This window comes from Rhipicephalus sanguineus, chromosome 2, assembly GCF_013339695.2.
Source record: "Rhipicephalus sanguineus isolate Rsan-2018 chromosome 2, BIME_Rsan_1.4, whole genome shotgun sequence".
In the NCBI taxonomy this organism is placed as follows: domain Eukaryota; kingdom Metazoa; phylum Arthropoda; class Arachnida; order Ixodida; family Ixodidae; genus Rhipicephalus; species Rhipicephalus sanguineus.
Window position 1 is genome coordinate 102,946,757 of NC_051177.1, and position 22,356 is coordinate 102,969,112.

Sequence of the window (22,356 nt, forward strand, 5' to 3'; positions counted from 1 at the left end):
CAACACGGAACTTATTAACACCTTTTCAATCCAAGCGGCAGCCCAAAGTGATTACTTTGCGCTCGCTCCGTCAGCAAACGCGCTTGGTTCCCGTGCGTGGCATGGGGACGTAGGAGGACTTGCTACGTGGTCTTCTGTATAAGCCGCGGTAGAAGTTTGCAACTGCCTAGAAGTACAGAAACAGGGTACGCTCTTTATCTTCCTGTACCAAACTTGAAGGAAGCTTTTTTCATGCTTTATCAGACATAAGGAAAACCGTTGCAGTTCACCAGAATGTTTAACTGTGCATGTGCGTGTTCATACTGGGTGCAGCTGTGCCTTATTGATCTGTTTAGGCATTCTTCGAGAGCAAATTATGGGAAAGGATAAATTGATGGAAGACGTAGCAAAGACAGAGATGCAGATAGACATACTGGAATTGAAGAATGCATGTAAATAATGTTTCAACAAAGCAGGTTTGCTATGAGACTCTTGTTCAGTTTTAGAAATGGCACTGTGTTGGTGCTGTAATGTGCTTCTAAGCAGTTGCAAGAATGCTAAAGCATGTGAAAGACGTGAAATGCCCTTGTCTAAAGGAGCTTGCACTTTGTGTCACGCTCTGGCTGAATACCCAAAATCTGTGAATGCTAATGCTGGTGAATTGGTTCTGTGTCGACAGCGCCACTAGTAACGATTTGAATCTTGGTACTGTTTGAACCAAGTGCATAATGAAATCAGTGTTGCTCTGTATATGTGCTGGCATTCTGCTATAAAATTGCTGTTAAGCGCATAGCGAATACAACTTAATTTTGCATAGCTATGCCAGCATAGAGTTGAAGATTAACTTTCCGGAAAGCAGTGTCTTACCCATATCACCCTCTGAACTAGTGACTTCTAGCAGGAAGGACGTCTTTTGAGTGTGCTCACAATGAACTGGCATTTGTTCTAGACATGGTGATGAATGAACTACTGTGGGTGGTAGCAAGATGTATTTATTGAGCCTTGAGAGGAGCTTGCTACCTGTGATGGGTGTTTTCACTTTTTAATACTTGTGGTACGTTAGGCCAAGGACATTGTACTGATTCATGGGCATTTAGTTACCTTATCAAAATGGAGCCCACCTTGTCAGAAACTATTGGAAATGCCGAGGATTAGCAATGTAATTGCACGCATTGTCATGTGTTGTCTACGTTACGTGAAGCAGTTATTGTCATAACCAAGTGATGCTCCTGTAGCTACAGTGCTGACGTGAGCTGAGCTTACCGTCTGGCAGCAGCTGTCATGCTTGTTAAGATTCTCATCTCGCATGACCAGAGTCCTCTGCCAAGGACTCTGATAGTGTGCTTGGGGCTTCCAGTCACATTCCATTAATGTGCTCACTTTTTCATTTCATTCATTACAACACAAGTCCTTCAGTCTAGCATCCCGTGGTTTCCACTGGATCTACAATGCGATGATTGGACGCTTGGCCAACCATTTAAAATCACGTTGGCCTTCTGGACAGTTGTAGAGATTGCTTATGTGAATGCATTTCACCTCAATGTTTTTAATTGTGCACGCTGGTCACTCACTGCATGTGCCGCACCACTGAGGCCACTGAACAATGCACCTCTGTTTGAGAGTGCTTAACTTCGTCATTTGAGTGTGTGCTTTGTGATTATTCAAGAGATTCTCATGCATCTTTAGCATGGCACTATAGGAAATTGTGTAAGCACTTTTCTTGTGTCCCTTGGAGCATATTGTTTGGCATCTACTGTGCTTTGTTGGTTGTTTAGCTGTTCTTTCTCGTGCAGCTTGTGTCTGAACTCTAGCTGCCACTATGGTGGGTAGCAGACCACCACCACAATAAGGTGTACAGTACTGCTTATTAGCAACGTGATGTTGAGTGTCCTTGCTTCCTCCAGGTCTTTGCATCTTTTTTTCTAGTCTGGTAATTTGAGCTGCTTCTAGGAAAAGGTGCTTCCATGAACTTTTTTCATCTTACCACGTATGTATATACTAATAAGGGTTTGCTTTCAGCACAATTTGCAAGTGCCTTCAATGAGCGAACCTATGTGTATATTTTCAGTGCATTGTTGCACTCTGTGATAAGTTGTATGCTTCGTTTTTCTTGTGAGAACTGATACCCGCGTGCCTTACATTCATGACTGCACTCCTGGGAAGAAACAGTAGCTGTCAACGGCATCAGCAACTGCAATCACAGTCTTCCATTTCATGTGCACGAACATGCTCAAATAACTGATTTCCCAACACATTTGTGGTGCAAGTGCCTTTTTATTTACTGTTGTAATGTTTGTTAACTCTGTGCCTTAACGTGTTTCTCTTGATGGGATTGAAAAAAGCTACGAAAATTGCAGGCACCCTTTACATCAGCAAGTAGTTCTTTGAACGCGAAATGCGTTGTCGGTTACTTTAGTCATGACTCCAAATCGGTATTGGCTGATTTGCAGCTGTATAAATTGAGGCATGAATTGGTGATTGTGACTGGCATCTTCTCTCAGATGCTGGCATAGGTGCAGTATGAGTCATTTTGCTGTTTCTTCAGTGAGTGTGGCTCCTTGTCCTATGGGGCCATTTTTCTTCCCATTTTATGATAAAGCTTGTGTACACATGTTTAGATTTATATGTATACGTTGTTATGCACTCTTGTATTTATACAAATGCATGTATTATACACAGCCGTGTCATTTAGTAATAGTAAAGTATAAATAAATGTAAAATATTTAATTGATTGCTTGTACTTGATAGAGAAAATCTATTGCCTTATGAAGGAACATCATGTTTTTATTCAATATGATTAATTAATTATTGATCGGCGTGATTGGCAGTTGTCTCACTTATGTGTGGACAAGTGTATTGAACATGTGTCTACCACTGTTGATAGAGAGGCTTACAGAGCAGAAATTCACATGAAACAATTGAAGTTTTATGTACATTGTTGCTCTCATCCCTTTCTCTTTGCCTTCTGAATCGCTGTTTAAATAAAGAAAATTTGTTAACATTACATTTGTACAAAACATTAAATCTACTGTCACTACATGGTGATGGGACCAATCTTGTGCCTTACTGCTTGTTTACCTGCTTAGGAAGTTGTAGCATGATCTTCCATCACCTCTTCTTTTGGAAGCCCTTAGCATCAGAGGGCCTATAGTGTACCGTGGAATACGGAATACTACTATTATGTTTGCTTCCTGTCGTCACGCTTCGCGTAGCCGGCACTTTCTGTGCAAGGGGTCCTGACATATTTCGAAATGGTCAATCAGAGAGGACCAACACGAAATAGTAATCCGTATTTCGGTATAGGTTTCCAGTTGACTGTTTATGTAGCACTCAGGATGCATCTCTGCTGCTCCTGTATCCGATTTTCTCTGCTGTACTTCAGATTTGTTCAGTCTTTGCAGTAGCACAGCCTTCGAGTCGGCTGAACTGAACTAGTGTCTTATGTGTGTTGTGTGACACTACAATGGTCTACAACAGGGGTAGAGAACCTTTCAGGCGGAGTGCCGAGTTGGCATGAAACTGACACGACGGAGGCCGCACGGCAAGGCAAGGCGGGGTGGGGTGCTTTGCAGGCAGAGAAAAAATTCGGCGTATTGACAATAATGCACAAAACTGGAATAGAAATCATGTTTATTTTTCTTTTTTTTCTGTCAACCCCATTTGCGATCTAAACTGCCATATCGGCCTTCAGATAGGAAGTCACAAGGAGGAGGGGGGATCGGACTTTGTGCCGGGGCTGCATAATACTGTCACGTGGGCCGCAGGTTGCCGACCACTGGTCTACAACATAATTTTCAAGAAGCTTGGAATAAGAAATGCAACTAATTATGTGAGCTCTCTGTAATCTTCATGCACCGATGGGCATTCCAAATGATTTCGAGCAGGTTTTAGTGCCCGAGTGTCAATTAGTGCTGCTTAAGGCCTCCACTACAACCAGTCATGTGACACATTTTGATAATGTATGCAATTCATATGGAGTTAGGTGGCAATGGAACCTTCGCTCCATGCCCTGCCATCAAAACAAAAGGTATCCTCCCAAAGTTAAGTGAAAGTGGGCAGGTTACGACAAACCACTGCGAACTTTATGGAGTATTAGGAATGTATTGCAGAGTTTCAAGCGATGGTTACGTGGATTGTTTGTCCTTTCTGCTAAACAACCTCGCAGGCAGACAACAATGGTTTCTCTAAAAAATTTTGACGGTTTGTGCAGTTTGACATCGAATCACCAAGGATGGGTGCCACGCTACCTTTTTTAGCCACCTTAAAGGAAGGATGACTTCCCGCTGGTGTGCGTATGGCGTTAATGATCTAAAAGTACTTAGAGCACAGCCAAGGGCATAGCTAGTAGCTTTTATTTGTAAGGGTGGTAGGGGCGTGGGGGGGGGGGGGGCTGATTACCCTTCTGTGTGTATCTTCGTGTGTGTAAACTACACATATAGTATGTAAAAATTTCGGCGGGAGGGGGGGGGGAGGGGTTGAACCTCCTCAACTCCCTTGGCTAGCTACGCCAGTGAGCACAGCATTGAAGGAAAAAATAAATAAAATATATACCCCACCTAGGATCCAAAACCGTACGAGTGCTTAGGTCGCGTGTACTCTGTTAGTTACACGAACTCGAATTTTGCGAAGAATTCCCTATGGCAACCGCTGACTCCTGCTTAAATGTTGCCAGCAGTTCCTCGCGGAAACGAGACGTTCGTGTATGATGAGCATTGGCACGACGTCGGTTGGTAAAAATGAGGCTGTTTAAAAGTAAAAATAACATGAGCAATTTTTTTAACGATGCTGGTTCAGACCCGTTGCACGTGGGGATCGAGTAAGACGACCTTTTGTGATTGATGAAGAGCGGGCATCTGTGATGTCCCGCACTACCAGCAGTACCTCGGCAGTTACTTGTGGAAGCGGGCCAACACATTGCGTCGAACTGGAATGCTCCCGTTATTTCAGTGGGCTGACGAACACCAATATTGTGTAAGTAGACTGCTTCCACTCGACGACGCGGAAATCGCGAGAATGTATGCCCTTGAGAACTATGTCCAGCGAAATATGGCACAAGAAGTGCAAATGAAAAAGGGCTGGTTCGGGCAAGCTGCTGTGAACAGTAGTAAGATTAGATGAACGCAGAAAAAATCTGCCGTTATGTGTGCCAAGTGTTTTGTTTGATCAGGATTCTGTAACGCGCCTGGACGTCATCCGGGGGGGGGGGGGGGGGGGGGGGGTTCTAAGCTGACTGCTGTTTGCACGCGTCGCACCGTCAGCGCCCTTGCGACACAGGAAGCCAGGAGTTTCAATTTCAGCGCGCTCTGCCTGACATCACTTATTATTATTCACGCGAGAGAGCGGAAATGACCACTTCCTGGCAGTTTCGTTGGTTTCGTTTCTATGGGGGCTGCGCCGTACGTGTAATAAGTAATACAAGATTTTGCTGTAGTAGTCCATAGGCGTGCGTACATGGAAGCAAGGGGGGGGGGGGCTTGTCGTCAAATGGGGGTGCCAAGTCTGCCCATATCTTTACCGTCATTGTTTAAAGTGTAGGGTTAGTGGCCTGACAGGTTTTGTTTTTGTCGATAATGGCGGCCGAGAACCCTTAAATTACAAGAACTGTTCATTCCCACCTTTGCCCCCGGAAAGCTAAGAAGCACGTCATCGCTTATTTTTAAATTTTTATTTTTTTGCTTCCTTTGCGAAGCGTAATTTTTCTTTTGCACTCGACTCGAATATGTGAGGGCGGTGGAGCTGCGGTGAAAGTGGCCCCCTCCCCTCCCCCCCTTCACCATCCCACCCCACTCGCCTAAGAATCCTGCGCATGTGCTACGTCCGCTCGTGATAATCTAGAAGTAGAGAAGTTCTATGTGAATTCGTTAAAACAGTCAGAATGGCGAATACTCAGTGTACAGCTGTCGTGGGGGTAGCTGCCATACTGCTGACATACTTTAGCGGAGGCGAGTTGGAGGTTGCAGACATGCTATATGGGAAGGCCACCAACTCCACTGTTTCCTCAGTCTTTGCACCTTTAGTGCATATAGCTGCCCCAATTTTTTAGAGATCGAGGAAAAGAACTGATTGACAATATCGAATACATTACATTCTTTCGGGTCAAGCGCAATAAATGGAAGTGAACCTGGAAAAGTTTGGACCGGGAAGCAATAACGAAATAGATTCCGTCCCCTGCGTTGACAGCAGTGCTTTGCATGATATAAACTAGTACAAGGTGAATGTGTTCACAAGCTATAGTTAAGCCAACGATTTATCCCAATTTCACACACCCAAAGAAAGAGTGAAATTTGTCGATAAAAAGTTGGAGCCATTGCACTCCTTGAACGTGGGTGACCCGCTGAGCTCACGGGCGCACTCCTGTCTCTGCTCTCGTCAGCGTTCTTGATAAGCGCGCTGCTCATCGGGCGTTCTCACAACGACCGCGTCAAGCAACGCCTATAGACTCGAATGACGTCATTGACGTGGCGAAACACGCACGAAATTCGCACCACTACAATGAAACTTTCCCCACCTCACACGGGTGACACGGTGTCGAACTGCCTCCGGGATCGGCCCACCTTCGACCGATCGACATGTCATTTAAGGGACACTAAAGGCAAATAACAATTTATGTCAGAGTGAAAGCTCAATGTATGACAACGTCTAAAACGCTGCTCAGCTCCGATCTACAGGACCAAACCTGGGCTATCCAGCAGGCCAGGGAGGCTTGTGGAAGACAAGATCTCCCGTCCTCCATCTGAGCGCATAATGATAATATTGGGCACGCAACACAAAGACACAGACGAAAAGTCTTTCCATTTTATTGCCATCTGAGCGGTCTGGCCCGGACCAGCAACTAGCCGGAACTCGCAATAAAGTTGTTTCATTCATTCATTCTAAAACGACAATATTATCAACAGCAGTGCCCTACTTACCGAGAAATTAAGCTAAATGTATCACACGATGAGCGCCACGAGCGGCACATTTTCAAAATGATCCCGATGACGTATGAGAGTCTGCCTACAATTAATCGCTAGTAATCAAACTAGCAGCAATAAAAAAAGAACCTTCCGTGCATCAAGAGACGTAATAAAATGCTGTTTGTTCGTTTCTGTTTGATTCATGGAAAAAAGAACCTCTTTGACGTTGCCATGGGGAACGGCGCGCGTGGTTCAAAGGTTCCGTTTTCGCCGATCTGCGCTTCGCCCGGCGAAAACGGTGGTAGTTTCGGTATCGCGTACTGCCGCGCGTGTGCTTGCGCGCTCGTGAAAGTCGCTGTGACAGAAAGTTCGACAAAATGCCGCATGCATGTGATGTTGCCGGATGCCCGAATGGCGCATGCCGCCAGTGCACGCCGCCGCGCAGTAAAGGCGGGCAACGTTGGGCACGGCAGCGGTGACTTGAAGTGCGCCAACGCGATGCGGACTACTAAAACGTGATTTTATTTCAAAATGAGGACTTCCTTGGCACAAAAGTAGCACTACGAGGTTTCTGGACCGCTATTTCAACAATCAACGTCGACTCAATATTTGCCTTTAGTGTCCCTTTAATGACGTCATCATGTGTAGCTATGTAGGGACATTCGGAGGAGGTCACGCGGATTCTTTCTTTTTGTACACGCATGGACACCGCAAAATCAAGTAGGTGTGCCATTTACAGTTCCGCTATAAACAAGGCCAGCGATGCACTAGTCCGGGTAAAAACAGATGAACTAAGGTTAGTAGTCGCGAACACATATGAGATCTTAGAACCAGAACGTGAAGATATTAGAAATAATCAAAGAGACAAAATAATCTATAATTTTGGGGCCCGCAATCAAAGCTGGAGGCAAGGTAGCGAGATCTTCCGAAGAACGGAGTATGCCTGATATGTTCAATCAATTTGAATGAGATGTAACGAAGAGTTCTCCCGGAAAGCTAGCTAAATGTCAGCCGATAACAGCCGTATGTGATATGCGCATTAAAACTCATTTGCGTACATTTTTCTTCTTTTTCCTTAATCTTCGTTAACTGCCCGCCGCAAGACGTCGCGTAAACGTCACGCGTAAGATGCTTGCGATATTTCAGCTTTGTGGCACGTTCATTCACCCATAGGCGTGCGCAGTGTTCTACTTTAGGGTGGGCCAAGTTTCATCGCAGCGCCCCCCCCCCCCCCCCCCCCCCCCACCACCACCCCCCGCCACGGTTTGGTCGAGTTCGACAGAAAATAAGCTTCGTAATGAATGAAAAAAAAATGAAAACGAAGCGATCACGTGCTTTTCACAACGGCTTGCCTTTGGTCTCCCGTTTTCCGTGAGTAAAGTTAAGATGTAAGCAGTTATTGGAATGCAATATCAGAGGTCCTCGGCCGTCACTATCGTCAAATACCTGTGTCAAATGACGGGACAGGTCATCATCATCATCATCATCATCAGCCTGTCTACGCCCACTGCAGGGCAAAGGCCTCTCCCATGTTCCGCCAATCCACCCGGTCCTGTGCTTTCTGTTGCCACGTTATACCTGCAAACTTCTTAATCTCATCTACCCACCTAATTTCTGTCTTCCCCTCACGCGTTTGCCCTCTCTTGGAATCCAGTCAGTTACCCTTAATGACCACCGGTTATCCTGCCGACGTGCTACGTGGCCGGCCCATATCCATTTCTTCCTCTTAATTTCAACTATGATATCCTTAACCCCCGTTTGTTCCCTGACCCACTCTGCTCTCTTCCTGTCTCTTAAGGTTACACCTATCATTTTCCTTTCCATCGCTCTCTGCGTCGTCCTCAATTTAAGTTGAACCCTCTTTGTAAGTCTCCAGGTTTCTGCTCCGTAGGTAAGTACCGGTAAGATGCAGCTGTTATATACCTTCCTCTTGAGAGATAGTGGTAGACTACTATTCATGATTTGATAATGCTTGCCGAATGAGCCCCATCCCATCCTTATTCTTCTAGTTATTTCACTCTCATGGTTCGGCTCCGCGGTTACTAGCTGTCCTAAGTAGACGTACTCCTTTACAACTTCCAGCGTCTCGCCACCTATCGCGAAGCGCTGTTCTCTGCCAAGATTGTTCCACATTACTTTAGTTTTATGCATATTAATTTTCAGACCTACTCTTCTACTTTCCGTATCCAGTTCAGTAATCATGAGCTGTAATTCGTCTCCCGCGTTACTCATCAATGCAATGTCATCAGCGAAGCGCAGGTTACTGAGATACTCTCCATCTCAGGTAAGAGGATCAGGTAACATCAGACTTGTTGAAAGACGGTGGAGAGATTATGTTAGAGAAACTGGCCACCCTGTATACGAAGTGTCTCTCGACAGGGAGGATACCAGAATCTTGGAAGAATGCCAACATCATCTTGATCCATAAGAAAGGGGACGTCAAGGACCTGAAAAATTACAGGCCCATCAGCTTACTGTCCGTTGTCTACAAGCTATTCACAAAAGTAATTGCTAACAGAATTAATACGACATTAGAGTTTAATCAACCAAGGGACCAGGCAGGATTTCGTACAGGCTTCTCAACAATAGACCATATTCATACTATCAATCAGGTGATAGAGAAATGCGCGGAATACAACCAACCCCTATACATAGCCTTCATAGATTACGAGAAGCAATTTGATTCGGTGGAGACATCAGCAGTCATGCAAGCACTGCGGAATCAGGGCATCGACGAAGCCTATATAAACATAATGGAAGAAATCTACAGCGCATCCACAGCCACTATAGTCCTTCATAAAGAAAGCGACAGAATTCCAATAAAGAAGGGCGTACGGCAGGGAGACACGATCTCTCCAATGCTATTCACCGCGTGTTTACAGGAGGTTTTCAGGGCCCTAGATTGGGAAGAATTAGGGATAAGAGTTAACGGAGAGTATCTCAGTAACCTGCGCTTCGCTGATGACGGGACAGGTACTCCTGATTAAAGGTCTGGGGCAGACTTGGCGCTCCCTTTCATTATTAGGCGGAGGGGCTGCAGTGGCATAGGCAGAAATTTTTTTCGGGGTAGGGGGGGGGGGGGGGGGGCACCTCCTTGTTCCAACATGGGGTCCGGGCAGGTAAGTGGGGTCGAGTGTCATTTTGTGCTCTGTATTCCGTGGGAAAAAATTTCGGAGGGAGTGGGGGCTAGGGAACAGGTAAGGCAACGGCGGCTGCGAAAAAGCCCTGAAGCGGTGGAAGGCCTACGCCAACGACGGCCTGCCCGTAGATCTATGAGTGATGCGAGCGCTCGGTTTGAGCGCGAGTTTCTGTCTCTGGAGTTTGGACATCCGTGTCGCGTCTCTGACTGTGTGTGGTTTAACTCGAACCTCTCTGCGCTGAGAATCAACGTAGAAACAACCTAGCATCACCTAGCTAAAGCCTAGCGACGACCTATAGAAGCACGGGTACGTGCCAAGAAGCTCCTCGCAGGTGTCTGGCGTAGAAATTAGGCAGGCCCCACTATACTCACCTCCGGGCCCCTAAACTTGAAGAGGCCGTCTATAACTAGCCTAGCGGCATAATAAAAAGTTGGGCTAGTTGGTATTGGTTCATGCTGAAAAGAGGGCGCGAATAACACGGCACTCAAGGAAAGATGGACACAGGACGACGCGCTACTAGCAGCTGACTTCGTTATTCAGGGAAAAAATAACATATTTAAAACGCAGTTTGACCAGATAAAAAAAAAACATTACAAAAACCAGCGCTCAGCGATTATCTCACGTGTCGTTCTAGAAAGGCTATATCTCATCCTCCTGCAGATTACTAGATGGGTGATAATGCAACTGGGCCCCTCCTTCCCGATATGGAAGGCCTCTATAATCTCCCTCTGCGTGGAGCCCTTGTGCCTGTGCATTACTGTTGTTCGTCAAAACAGGGGCTTGCAAGTATACCTTCTTTGCGCTCCTTGCAATGGAACGCCAGATGCGTAAACGGCCTGCATATGTGTGTGCCGTATTATGCGCGCCCCCTCTTCATCATTAGCCTATCGGGTATGGACTCTTTGCTTGCCGGTAAAATGCCGCCTTTGAGAGTGAGTAACGGCCAGAAGTAGCACCGATTTACCACAGCTTTGCCCAAGCTCAATGAGGTTGAGGAACGACCAGACATTTCCGAAGATGTTGCAAAAAGAAACCGCTCAACCACTTTATAGCTTGCACTAACCTATCTACTGGCTTCGAATTGCTTTGGAATGCTTGTGAAGTTTCGTGAAGCTTAGCGCTACGACGGAGAACGCTTCGCCGTTTCATTGGCCTTCGCGACGTTAAGTCAGTTAAAGGCACGCATAATTTTTTTGTTCTTTGCACTGTTCAATAATTAAGTGGGGCCTCCAGTTCGCCCTTTAGGATGGGGAAATAAAAATCTCGTCCTCGCATGCCTTCTGTGAAGCGCGCTGGAATGCCTAAAAGCCCCGTGCGTCTCGCCCCCATGGCCACATGGAGCAACGGCTCCGGAGGACACGTGTGCGAGACCGTTGCCGCGGATATGTAATCCTTAGAAAAGGTATGCGCGTACGTCTGTAGTCAAGCTCCCTGCTGCTTACATGGACCAATTCATATTTCGCTACATGTTGCCACGCTCTCAGCAAACAGCGCTAACCGAAAATCTGGCAGGAACAATAATTGTTGACGTTTTACGTCTTAAAACTACGGTATGATTATAAGGGACGTCGTAGTGGAGGGCTCCGGAAATTTCGACCATCTGGTGTTCTTTAACGTGCAACTTTAAGTACACGGGCCTCAAGCATTTCGCCTCAATCGAAATGCGGCCGCCGCGGCCGGGGTTCGATCCCGCGACCTTCGGGTCAGCAGTCGAGCACCTCAACCACTAGAGACCGTCGGGACAGGTAGCCAGCAGGAATAAATTACCCGCGCAGCTGCCGTTTACCCGTATTATAACCAGCTAGTTATACGTAATCCTCGCAGCAAGCAATGATTTATGGGAAGCTCTAACCGTTTAACAGGCTGAGCTCTTAAGCGCTTCCTCACTCCAGAATGAGCAGAACAAAAAAATCACGCCATATCCACGGAATGAATGATGATAAGTGGGCGAAGCTCGAGAGGGGGAGATCATCGGTAAAACCGTAACCCTCCCGTGAAAGTTCGCCCATTACATCATTAAGAAAGACGTGAGACTGTGTGCGTATATACAAATCAACTTTTATTTTGTTCTTTTATTTTGTTCGTCTGCTGTCTACAGCCACCTGCTCCATCCGGTGACTCGCTGCGAAAGAGGAAGCGCGTCAAGAGCGATTGCCGTTTATTGCGTCAGTCACGTGCGATTGACGTCATCATGGCGTCACTCACACTAGCGCCACCTGCTGAGTTAGTCATACAACTAGGTGGTTACGAACCGGTCACAGAGGAAGGACAGACCCACGACGTAGTAAAGAAGAAAACACCACACAGGCGAACACGCACGAGAGTGTCACTCGTCAACGTCGTCGTCTTCTTCTACTGCATACCAGAACGCGCGCAGTAAAGGAGAAAGAATGCCACACAGGCGAACACGCACGAGAGTCACTCGTCAACGTCGTCTTCTTCTGCGACTGCATACCAGAACTGCATACTAGCTCGCGAGAAGCGCGCGTTCTGGTATGCAGTAGAAGAAGATGACGTTGACGAGTGGTTACAAACCGGTCACAGAAGGACAGACCCAGGGCTTAAGAAGCTTCGCCCCTAAAAAATAAAATGAAAACGTTATGCAGGAAAACTCACCACGAACGAGCTTCGAAAGCGTGCGCCGAATTGTTAATTTTTTTTTTCCATTCGACACAGCAGTGCATGCCTTCCCACGCATTGTTTCATCGCTAACGGAGTCACGTTATAGTTCAACTGGACTCTCGCGACTCCTCCCCGAAGAGCTACTATACGTGCCGGAAATACTGTAGCGGGAGCAGTTGCGATGTTATAGGACAGACATCGGTGTGTTCAGACGCGAGACCTTATTCACCTCGTGCGGAGAAACACGTTTCAAATGTATCGCCATTCAAATATAGGCATTGTTCCCCAAAGTGGCAATCTAGGCACGTTGGTCCATATTTAGCGCTTTGTGTGCCCTGTGTGGCTTCTTTGTGTCCCAGTTTCTTGTGCCCTTTTACCGCTCTTAAATAGGCATTGTGCTTGTCAATCAATTAGCCAATAATACTCGGACCAGACCGACAATAGTTTGTCGCAGGGGCGTAGCCAAGGGGGGGGGGGGGGTTGGGGGGGTTCAAACCCCCCCCCGAAATTTTTCAGTTTTGCTTGCGTATATAGGCACGCACACATTCAAACGCACGCACGAACATACATAAAGTGTGGTTGAACCCCCCCCCCCCCCGAAAAAAATTTCTGGCTACGCCCCTGGTTTGTCGGTCTGGTCTGAGTTATCGAAAAAAAATGGCGGCGTATCTGCGTGCTTCGCTGCAAATGCCGTCGAAAGACGATAGTATTCTGCCGGCCGTACTACATGAGTCCTGGTCTCATCCGCGGCCACCCGTGATGCTGTTCCCAGGGCCACTGCCACGTGGCAGCACCATATCGTCAGCAGAGGGCTTTCTCGTGCATAGCGTCGCATTTTCAGCACAGCCTAAGAAACACTAGGGTCTTCAGAATTACATATGTACGTATTTTATAGTAAAGGAACACACTACCTAATACTTGCGTATTGATGTTGCGCCTCAGATATGCGTAATATTTGCTTTTTCATTGACAATGTTCCCAAGCATGAACGTAGCTACCAGTTCAAGACGGCTGGGCGTTCAGGAAGTGCTTAAACCTTGGCCGGGTGGCTGAATCGTGTGACAGACACAGGCAGACAGACAGACTAAAAATTCTGCGTCCAAGTATAGTCCAAGAAAGACTACCGTCTTTAAAAGACAGAAGCAACAATGGGACGTTTCGTATACGCGTGCCGATTGGAGTAGCAACTATTTATGTTCCGAGGTACAAGTTCTCAGAGCGATAGCAAATTCGTGAGTTCGGAGTGTCGATTTGTATGCTTATTAGAGGTGTGCACGGGCTCCGGGTAGCCCGAAAGCCCAAGCCCGACCCGGCCCGCGGGCCGGGCTCGGGCGGGCCGACGTATTTTCACCTCGGGCCCGGGCCGGGCTCGGGCTACTTGCAGTTTCATCGGGCCGGGCTCGGGCCCTGCGTAAAGCCCGGCTCAAGCCCGAAATATAGAGAATGAGCGTGAATTGTTTTCCAGCACGCATCAACGCCTTTTCCGCGACCGCCCTTTACCGCTTTTCCTTTCCATTCGCTACTTTAAATAAAAGGGGAGCAGGTAAAGCACTGCCTCTGTTGCACTCCGACAAACAGAGAAGTAACACCACCTGAGCTAGTGATGCCGCCACGCGACTGTTCACGTTATATATGAGTGAAAATGCACGCGACAGCGACCCGACGTATAAATCGCCTTCGTGCAAGCTGAGGCTTGCATGGGCATACCCCATACACGTGACGGCTTTGGCGAGCCAACTTCATTGTTGCTGGCATGAGGCCGTCTACTTGTAATTTGTAAATCTGTGTAATAGACTGTTCGTTGTGTGTCGTTTGATCATATTCGATAGGCTCAATAAAATGCCAAATTACCGGAAAACGATGTTTTGTTTTCGCAGCGAACCATCAAAAAGCCCGGCCGGGCCGGGCCGGGCCCGGGATTGTGCTTTCGTACGTCGGGCCGGGACGGGCGGGCTCGCAGCCCTTTGCCGCCGGGCTCGGGCGGGCCTTCGACAAAGTCAGCGGGCCCGGGCCGGGCTCGGGCTCGGAAATACGGCCCGTGCACAGCTCTAATGCTTATGCCCTCCTTTGATTTGTAACCGAAAGTAACTTAGAAATGCGAAAGTACGCAGAAAAAATAAGTACATAAACGTGCGCACACATTGAGCGCAGGAAGGCGAGGCGGATTGGACGTGCTTAGCATATCTTTAGCAACACTGCAGCAGCTTGGATCACGCACCTTACCGACCATAAACCTATGGGCACATTGTTTGCCTTCATATGCAAAAAGAGCTCAAAATCCTGCTAAGTGTTGTCCGGAAAGGTGTGCAAGTTACGAAAATAACATCAGACATTCGATTCCTTTGGATCTTGTTGGTGCAATGAATGACGGTCGTAAAAAGAATGACGTCGCACCGATGGTGAACCGGATTAGACAGACGGATAATTGTCAACATTTGCAGCCTCAAGTGTTTTCTTTTCTTGTTTTTTTTTTTCAAAGTCCGTTTCTCCGCTCCGTTGTGCAGGAAGTTTGAATTCGTAGCAGAAACTGTATAGCGTCCTTGTGCGTGCCACAACGCACATGCAGCACGTTGCCCGCAGTTAATTGTTGGCTACGTCGTTTCTGCAGCAGTCTCTTGCATCTAAACCCTTCTAGACCTTCTAAACCGTCCAAGCGCTAGCCACGCTTTCACTGCCAATGCCGGAACAGCAAGGCAGCGACAGTTAACGCACCTCGAATGTCGGTAATTGCGGATGACAACAGTCTCATTAAAATTTCGTGTTCCAGCCTTGAAGAAGACAAGTCCACTTGTCGAAACGTCGGCTCGAGCACAAACCCCCTGTTTACGGATTTTTTTCATCGCAAGCTTCCGTCATCCCCTTCCTGCCGTTTCATTAAAGTTGGGCAGTTCATACTGCAGGTTTTCAGCGCTACAATATTTCCTACCACTGTCCTAACGTGATAATCGAATTTAAGAAAAGAAGGAAAGGCTCCCGGAGTCGTGTCCTTCACACGTTCCGAAGGCTCAGTATAAAAAAAACAAAACATATTTATTGCTGCTGCTCTCCCGACATGCGACATTACCAAATGCCTAAATGTTCGCGTTCGCGATCATATCGCAGCCTTGAAGCACGTAGAAAACGTCGGAATAGCTTAGGCAACAATTTCTCACTGGTGAGGCATCGTACGCGGGCGCTGCTGTAAAGCATACAATCCCCCATAAAACAAGAGCAGAAACAGTGCTGTCGAAAGTTAAATATAGCATGCAGCGAGCCATTAACGTCGTCGGCAGGTGCTCCTTTCTGTTCGGCTCTGCGAGAATTTCTCGAAGTCCTTGGGACGCCTTTCCTAGAACCCGCGCGTTTGTTTACGTCTGAGGCATTCTTTCACCTCCTCTCATCATATAGCAATCATCGGGTAGGACGACTGATCGAGGGGCAGACGCGCAGCGCCGGCGCCCTCGAAACAGGGTCCTTCAGGTCTGTAAATAACACGACAACAACACGTAACAGCGTGGTAGGCAGCAAAATTTACAAGCTACACATACAAGACGCTTTTTTTTTAGACAATACAGATTTCTCATAAAAATCCTATGACAGTAAGATTACTGCCGTTTCCGCACACGAGCTCCACGTCGAGGCGGAAATACTTTGCAGCAGTTAAAATAACACTGATGCGACTAATTAACAATAGCTCGTTAATGAACTTTTTGATTATTGACTTGAGGGCATGTGTTTGTATTAGATAGTTGTAGTGCGTGCCAATTTATGGCATACCCATGTTTTAGAAATCACGAAAGTTGCACTTCAATTAGAGATATTCGTCATCGAATTTTAGGACCGATACCGACACTGACCGCGCCCGGCGCGCAAAAGACGGGACCGCTCTGTTACGTCAGACCGGAAACTACATGTGACAGGGCGAGTGACGAAATTTGAATGAAGGCGCGTCGCGGCTGTATCTTTTCGTGAAAAGCGGCAAGTCATCTCACTTGCCCTATCGGATCGCCTTACCTTTGCGTGTGGAGTTTGGTGCTTATCTGTTTCTTTCGAGCTGCGCACAAAAAAAAAAAAATGCGATATGAACATTTTCTATCCCTATAAAGCATAAAACTCGTGGGTAGCCACTGCGGCGCTTCTTGCAGACAGGCCGAAATAGGTTTTCGCGCCTGCAAGAAAGAAACAGACAAGCATCACACATTGCACGCAGACAATGAGCTGTTATTTACTGTATTTCAGAATGCTTGCCGATTTTCCTGAAGAGATTCTGCTGCGGCACGCCTTGCTTTAACTTCGACACTTCCTTGTCGAGGTATAATTCCGATCTGACGTATTAGAGCGCTTGCGTTTCCTGCGCACCGGTCAGTTTCGGTATCGGCCTTAAAATTCGATGATGGATATCTCTAATTAAGTGCAACTTTTGCGATTTTTAAATAATGGGTATACCATAAACTTGCACGCACTACAACTTTTTGATATAAACAACTGCCCTCAGGTCAATAATTAAAAAAAGTTAATTAACGCGTTTTTCTTAATCAGCTACGTAAACGTAATTTTAGCTACGGAAAAGTATTTCCGCCTCGACATAGAGTTCATGTGCGAAAACGAAAGGAGCCTGGCTGTCATGGAATTTTTATAAAAGATTTGTATTGCCTAAGAAAAATAACATCCTGCATACAGTTACAGTGCATCGTGCACCGAACGCTCTTTGGAGACATGTTGAAACTATTGGTATAATTGCTGAATATTAAGCGAAGCTTTTATAACTCGTATAGGCTTCGGCGGCGTCGTGCGTGAAAACGCCGGCGCCGGCGAGCGTACACTGGAATACGGCCCTCGAGTTGCGCCGCTCGCGTGCGCTTTTGTATTCGCCGTTTTCCATTAAATGGTGCTCTCTCGATCGTGGGCTATTGGCCGCGAGATCGAGCGGAGTCGCCGCCTGGCGGCTACTGGCTGAAGCGCGCCTAGTGTGGATTGCTCCCTGCGTCGTCTGCTAGCCACGCCGTGTTTGCATGTGCGCGTACGTCCTGCACGTTCTCAAAGGGTGGTTTGTTCTGTCATGTTAGCGCGATTTTAACTGCTCGTACGTATACCTAACATGGTGTACAGAAGCAAATGGGCTTGCTCGGCGCATGCGCATTGTAATAAGATCAGTGAGTGCGAATTTCGAGAGGGCTGTGTATCGGTGTCCTATCCTTGGTTCGCCGGAATCATTTCAGTGTTGATGCCGCTTTCTTGTTCAAGCACATCGTAAAGTGCGCTTGGCATAGTCCCAAACATGAGGAGCATTAAATTGTGTGTGAATGCAGCGTTTTAGCGACTCGGTGGTAAACAAAAACGAGGCTCATGCACTTTTGCGTTGTTGTTAGGTGTTTAACTGCGGCACTGTAATTCATGATGAGCTTTAGTTGCGCTTTAGTTGCGCTCCAGCGAAATATTTCTATCGAGTGAAGTCTGAGACTTCGGCACTCAAACTGTCCCTAAAAAAAAAGAAAAGATAAAACAGACAATGGAATGACACGGCAGTGAGAAAACGGAGTTGCCTCGCGCAATTTCAACTTGGGGAGAAATTTATGCAGAACCACCCGTGTGCTTAGCCCGACGGCGTGCCTTACATTTATGTCGTATAATTTCACGCAAAACCTCATCCTTTTTTTACATTATCTTTAGCTTTTGTGTGGAGTTGTTATAAATTGATGGAAGGCAGCGGACATTATTACTTTGAAAAAAAAAAAAAGACACTTATTTCATAAAACAGCCGGACCTTTGTTGCATCACTGTCGTGCACGCAATCAATCGATGAAAGCTCTGTGCTCAACTCTTACGTGCGTATGCGTATTCGCGTGAACAGTGCTATTGACTCATTGCACAGGAATATGGGCTGGTGTACAAATGAACAAGAAGTAAACACTTAAGTAGTTCAGTCGTGCTACAGCAGTGCGTACACAGAACACAAGCTAAAGAGGTACAGAAAAAACAACAAAAAACGTCATATAGTGCGTAAGCGCAGACTGTCATCCAGGTCGGGGCATCCTTTCCTGGCAGATTGCGCTTCTCTCACTAGTAATAGGAACGTTGGATGATCTTCGTGCATCGATTAAACAATGAGGAGTGTATATATTACCAGTAGGCAGCAATCAACGCATTTTATTCGCCTACAATCGGCTGAAACTGCTCACAACGAAGCGCCGCCTCTCCACTAACGCGGCGACGCTGCTGCCACCTATAGGTCGATCTCGCTGCCAATAGTCGGCAATCTGCTGTTTCTGATGTGGCAGTCCGATCTCTTATCGGTGTCGCTTGTCATTCCACGATGCCACATTTCATTGTTGCCGGGATATGAACGCATGACCGTCGTTGTTGCCTGTAGCAAGTGATGTGGATGAACGTCCCATTCCTTGCATGGAGGAAGGAATCAGTTAGGAGGGAGCATTGCACAATGTGAAGGAAAGAAAGAAAGAACGAAAGAAAGAAAGATGGAAAGAAGGAAAGAATGAAGGAAAGAAAGAAAGAAGGAAAGAAAGAGAGGAAGGAAAGAGAGAAAGAAAGAAAGATGGAAAGAAGGAAAGAAAGAAAGAAAGTAGTACGTCAGGCACGCAATTTTCTATTCGGCAAGCAATCGCGTCAGGCAATTGCGTCAGGCAATTTTTTTATTGAATGCACAGCGGCAATTGAAAGGATATTTCATTTGTGAAATCCTTTACAATTTACACTTGGAGGTTCACATGTACTTAATTAGGTACACAAGTACTCGATATGGTTAAGTACTCAATTGTATACAAATGTAGATGCGAAATAAATTCGTGATTGCTCATCAATGCTGTTAAGCAAGTTTAGCTATAGAATTTCTGCACGGTGGTAGTCGCTAATCACGGCGCTGCCAATAACAACACACAGTGATGAACATATTGCGCGAAAATAATGCGTTAGATCACCTTATGGTTCTTAGAAAAAAGAAAACAAAGAAAGGACATCTTTTCGTGCATTCCCGCAAACTTAGCAACGTCGCTGTAAAAAATGCAGTGAAATAAACATTTAGGACGACGCTTTTGGTACTATGCCTCTTGTCTATGTCGTTGGCACAACCAACGGTGGCATGCTCAGGCGCTCGATAATTGGCTTGCGGCTGTGTTGGAGACTGAAGAAGACGGCACTCACCTTCCTGTCAGTGGCTGACGTCATCTGTAGCTTATATGCCAGTGCCAAGTTATTTTGAAAGAGAGTGCGCGGAGATGTCCCCGACATCTCCGTACCCTGACCACGCCTCCCCTCCCCGCCCCCCGAATTTTTTAAACATTGCATCTGTGCATATCACACACTCATACAAACCCACTTAGGAACATACATAGAGGGTCTGAACCCCGCCCCGCCCCCCTACCCCTTCAAAATGAATTTTATCAGCGAGGCTGTTTAAAGGGACACTAAAGAGCTAAACGATTTTTCTTGCATTAGTAAAGTAGTCTTCCACGATACCAAAAACATCACGCTTGCTGCGAGAAGACGCTTAATAAGCGAGAAAACGCGCAAAAAGAAAATACAGGTGGCGACGCCACCTTGGAGTTCCCGCACCATTTGCCGTGACAACACATATTTTTGACGGCGCCTGCATTGGACTACGTAGTTCCTAATCGGTTAAATCGAAGTACATTGTCCTCTGAGGGGGTCAGAGACTTGACATGACGAGTTTGTGGAAATTTCGTCGAGCCAGTGGCGCCAAAATACGTTAAATGCTCTTTGAAATGATTTACGTCATGAATTACGAAGTTCGGCGCGAAATTTAAAAATGATACTTTTGAACTTGGTTTTCTCCTCTAATTATAAACCTATGGTGGTGAAATAAACTACGCAAGAGTTCTCCGAGCACACTTTATCAATCTAAACCAATTTATTGTTTCTCTTTAGTGTCCCTTTAAGGCAGCCGTAGCTTGTGCGGCCTATCCTGTGTGGTCTATCCGGTGCAGCCTATCAGGCATGTATGTCACAGAAATTCGGCAAATCCCACTACTCACCACTGGTCCACTAAAAATGAAGAAGGCAACAGTTAGCCCAACAAACGGGTATGTGCCACAGAAATTTGCGCGGCCCATCAAAAAACCATCATAATCCTAAACGGGTATGTGCCACCGAAATTGGGCAACTCCCACTACTGACCACTAGTCAACTAAATAGGAAGAAGGCGACAGTTCGCCCAACACTAGGGAACGGGAAAGGCAACGGCGGCTGCTAGAAGACTCGGAAGCGATGGAAGGCCTACGCTAAGGACGATCTGCCCATAGATCTATGAGAGATGCGAACGCTTGGTTTCAGCGCGAGTTTCTGTCTCTGGAGTTTGGACATCCGTGTTGTGTCTGTGACTGTGTGGTTTAACTCGAACCTTTTTGAGCTGAGAATCAACGTAGAAACAACCTAGCATCACCTAGTTAAAGCCTAGTAACGACCTAGAAGCAACCTAGAAACAGCCCTCATCACCTAGGTAAGGCCTAGGAACCACCTAGAAGCAACCGGATTAGTCTTCAGAATCGTCCAATTTCGCTGTGTTAGTTGTGTCAAGCCTTGCGCGGCTTAGTGCAAGCTTCACCAATTTCTTTTTTATTTTTTTTTTGGCTTGGCCACTGAGAAGTATGTAAACCGGAAGATCATGCGCCGCGGAACGGAACTCTTGTTCTAACTCTTGTACACATATACTGACGCATCATGTCACCTACAAACACCGCTTGATCAAAGAGCGATCCTTTGTGTAATCAAAATGTAGCGTGCCGTAACGTAAAGCCGGGAGTTGAGAGTGGGTTCAGTGACATTTAGGCCTCTGGCAGCAAGCTGCTTCTCCGCTGTTCCTGCATCAGCGCCTTCAAGTACGGATGCTGGCTACAAAAGTTGAGCTATTGTGCCATCGAGAGGAGCTGTTTATAGTGTCCACCTCACTGGATTACAACGAAGCATGGCACTCGAGTGTGTTTTGAAATATAATTCTCGGGCGTAGGTGGTGAAGCAGAGAAGCGCCTAAAGAGATGTAGGCTAGAGAAGAACAGAGAGAGAGAGTTAGTATAAAGAAGGAGGGTAAAGATGGGGGTCGGAGGTGCATTGGACTGACTAACATGAATACACATGTTAAAGAACATTGACGGATGGAAGGATGAAAGTTTAGAGAGAAATAGGACGGGGGCTAGTAACTTGCTGTAAAATATGACTTCGAAGTCAGCCGTCAGCAATAATATAGAAACTTGAGTGAGTTGGTACATCTTGATCATGCGTAAAGTGCAACACGCACGGGAAACATCGGACGAAATAGTAGAAGCAAACAGGACTAGGCTTAGCCGTAAGCCCTCACAGAGCTTTTAAACTTGGAAATGCCTCCGCCTCTCCTTCAATCCCGGCCCACCGTTTGTTCTCCTTTCTCGTGACTCTACTGCAGGGGCGTAGTCAGAAATTGTTTTTTTGTATATAAAAGGGCGGGGGGGGGGAGAGTTCGACCTACCCCTTTTTATGTATGTTCGTGCGTGCGTTTGTATGTATGCGCGTATATATACGCATGCAAAATGCAACATTTCGTGGAGGTCGGGGGGGCGGGAGGGGGGGGGATTCTTTGAACCCCCCAAACCACCCCGCTAGCTGCGTCACTTCTCTACAGGATGGCGTTTTCTTACAGTCGTGGCTTGCAGTATAAACGGCGTGCCAAGCAGCGGCAAGCACTCTCGCAGAAGCCTCGCCGGCGAGTGGCGAAGGTCGCCGAGGGGGCGGAT

At 46.8% G+C, this 22,356-nt stretch overlaps 1 protein-coding gene and 1 long non-coding RNA gene across 2 annotated transcripts in view; one reads left to right on the forward strand and one right to left on the reverse strand.

Annotated features, from left to right (window-relative positions):
- Positions 1–192, reverse strand: part of LOC125757197 (uncharacterized) — an 18,840-nt gene extending 18,648 nt beyond the window's left edge. Inside the window, exon 1 of the long non-coding RNA XR_007415131.1 lies at positions 56–192. This is a non-coding gene — a long non-coding RNA (uncharacterized LOC125757197). The remainder of the gene's footprint in view (positions 1–55) is intronic.
- The window catches only part of LOC119383495 (proton-coupled amino acid transporter 1), a 98,171-nt gene extending 95,188 nt beyond the window's left edge, over positions 1–2,983 (forward strand). The window contains exon 11 of the transcript XR_007415130.1: positions 2,247–2,983. The gene's annotated coding sequence lies outside the window, so the exon portion shown is untranslated. The remainder of the gene's footprint in view (positions 1–2,246) is intronic.
- The last annotated feature ends 19,373 nt before the right edge of the window (positions 2,984–22,356 follow it).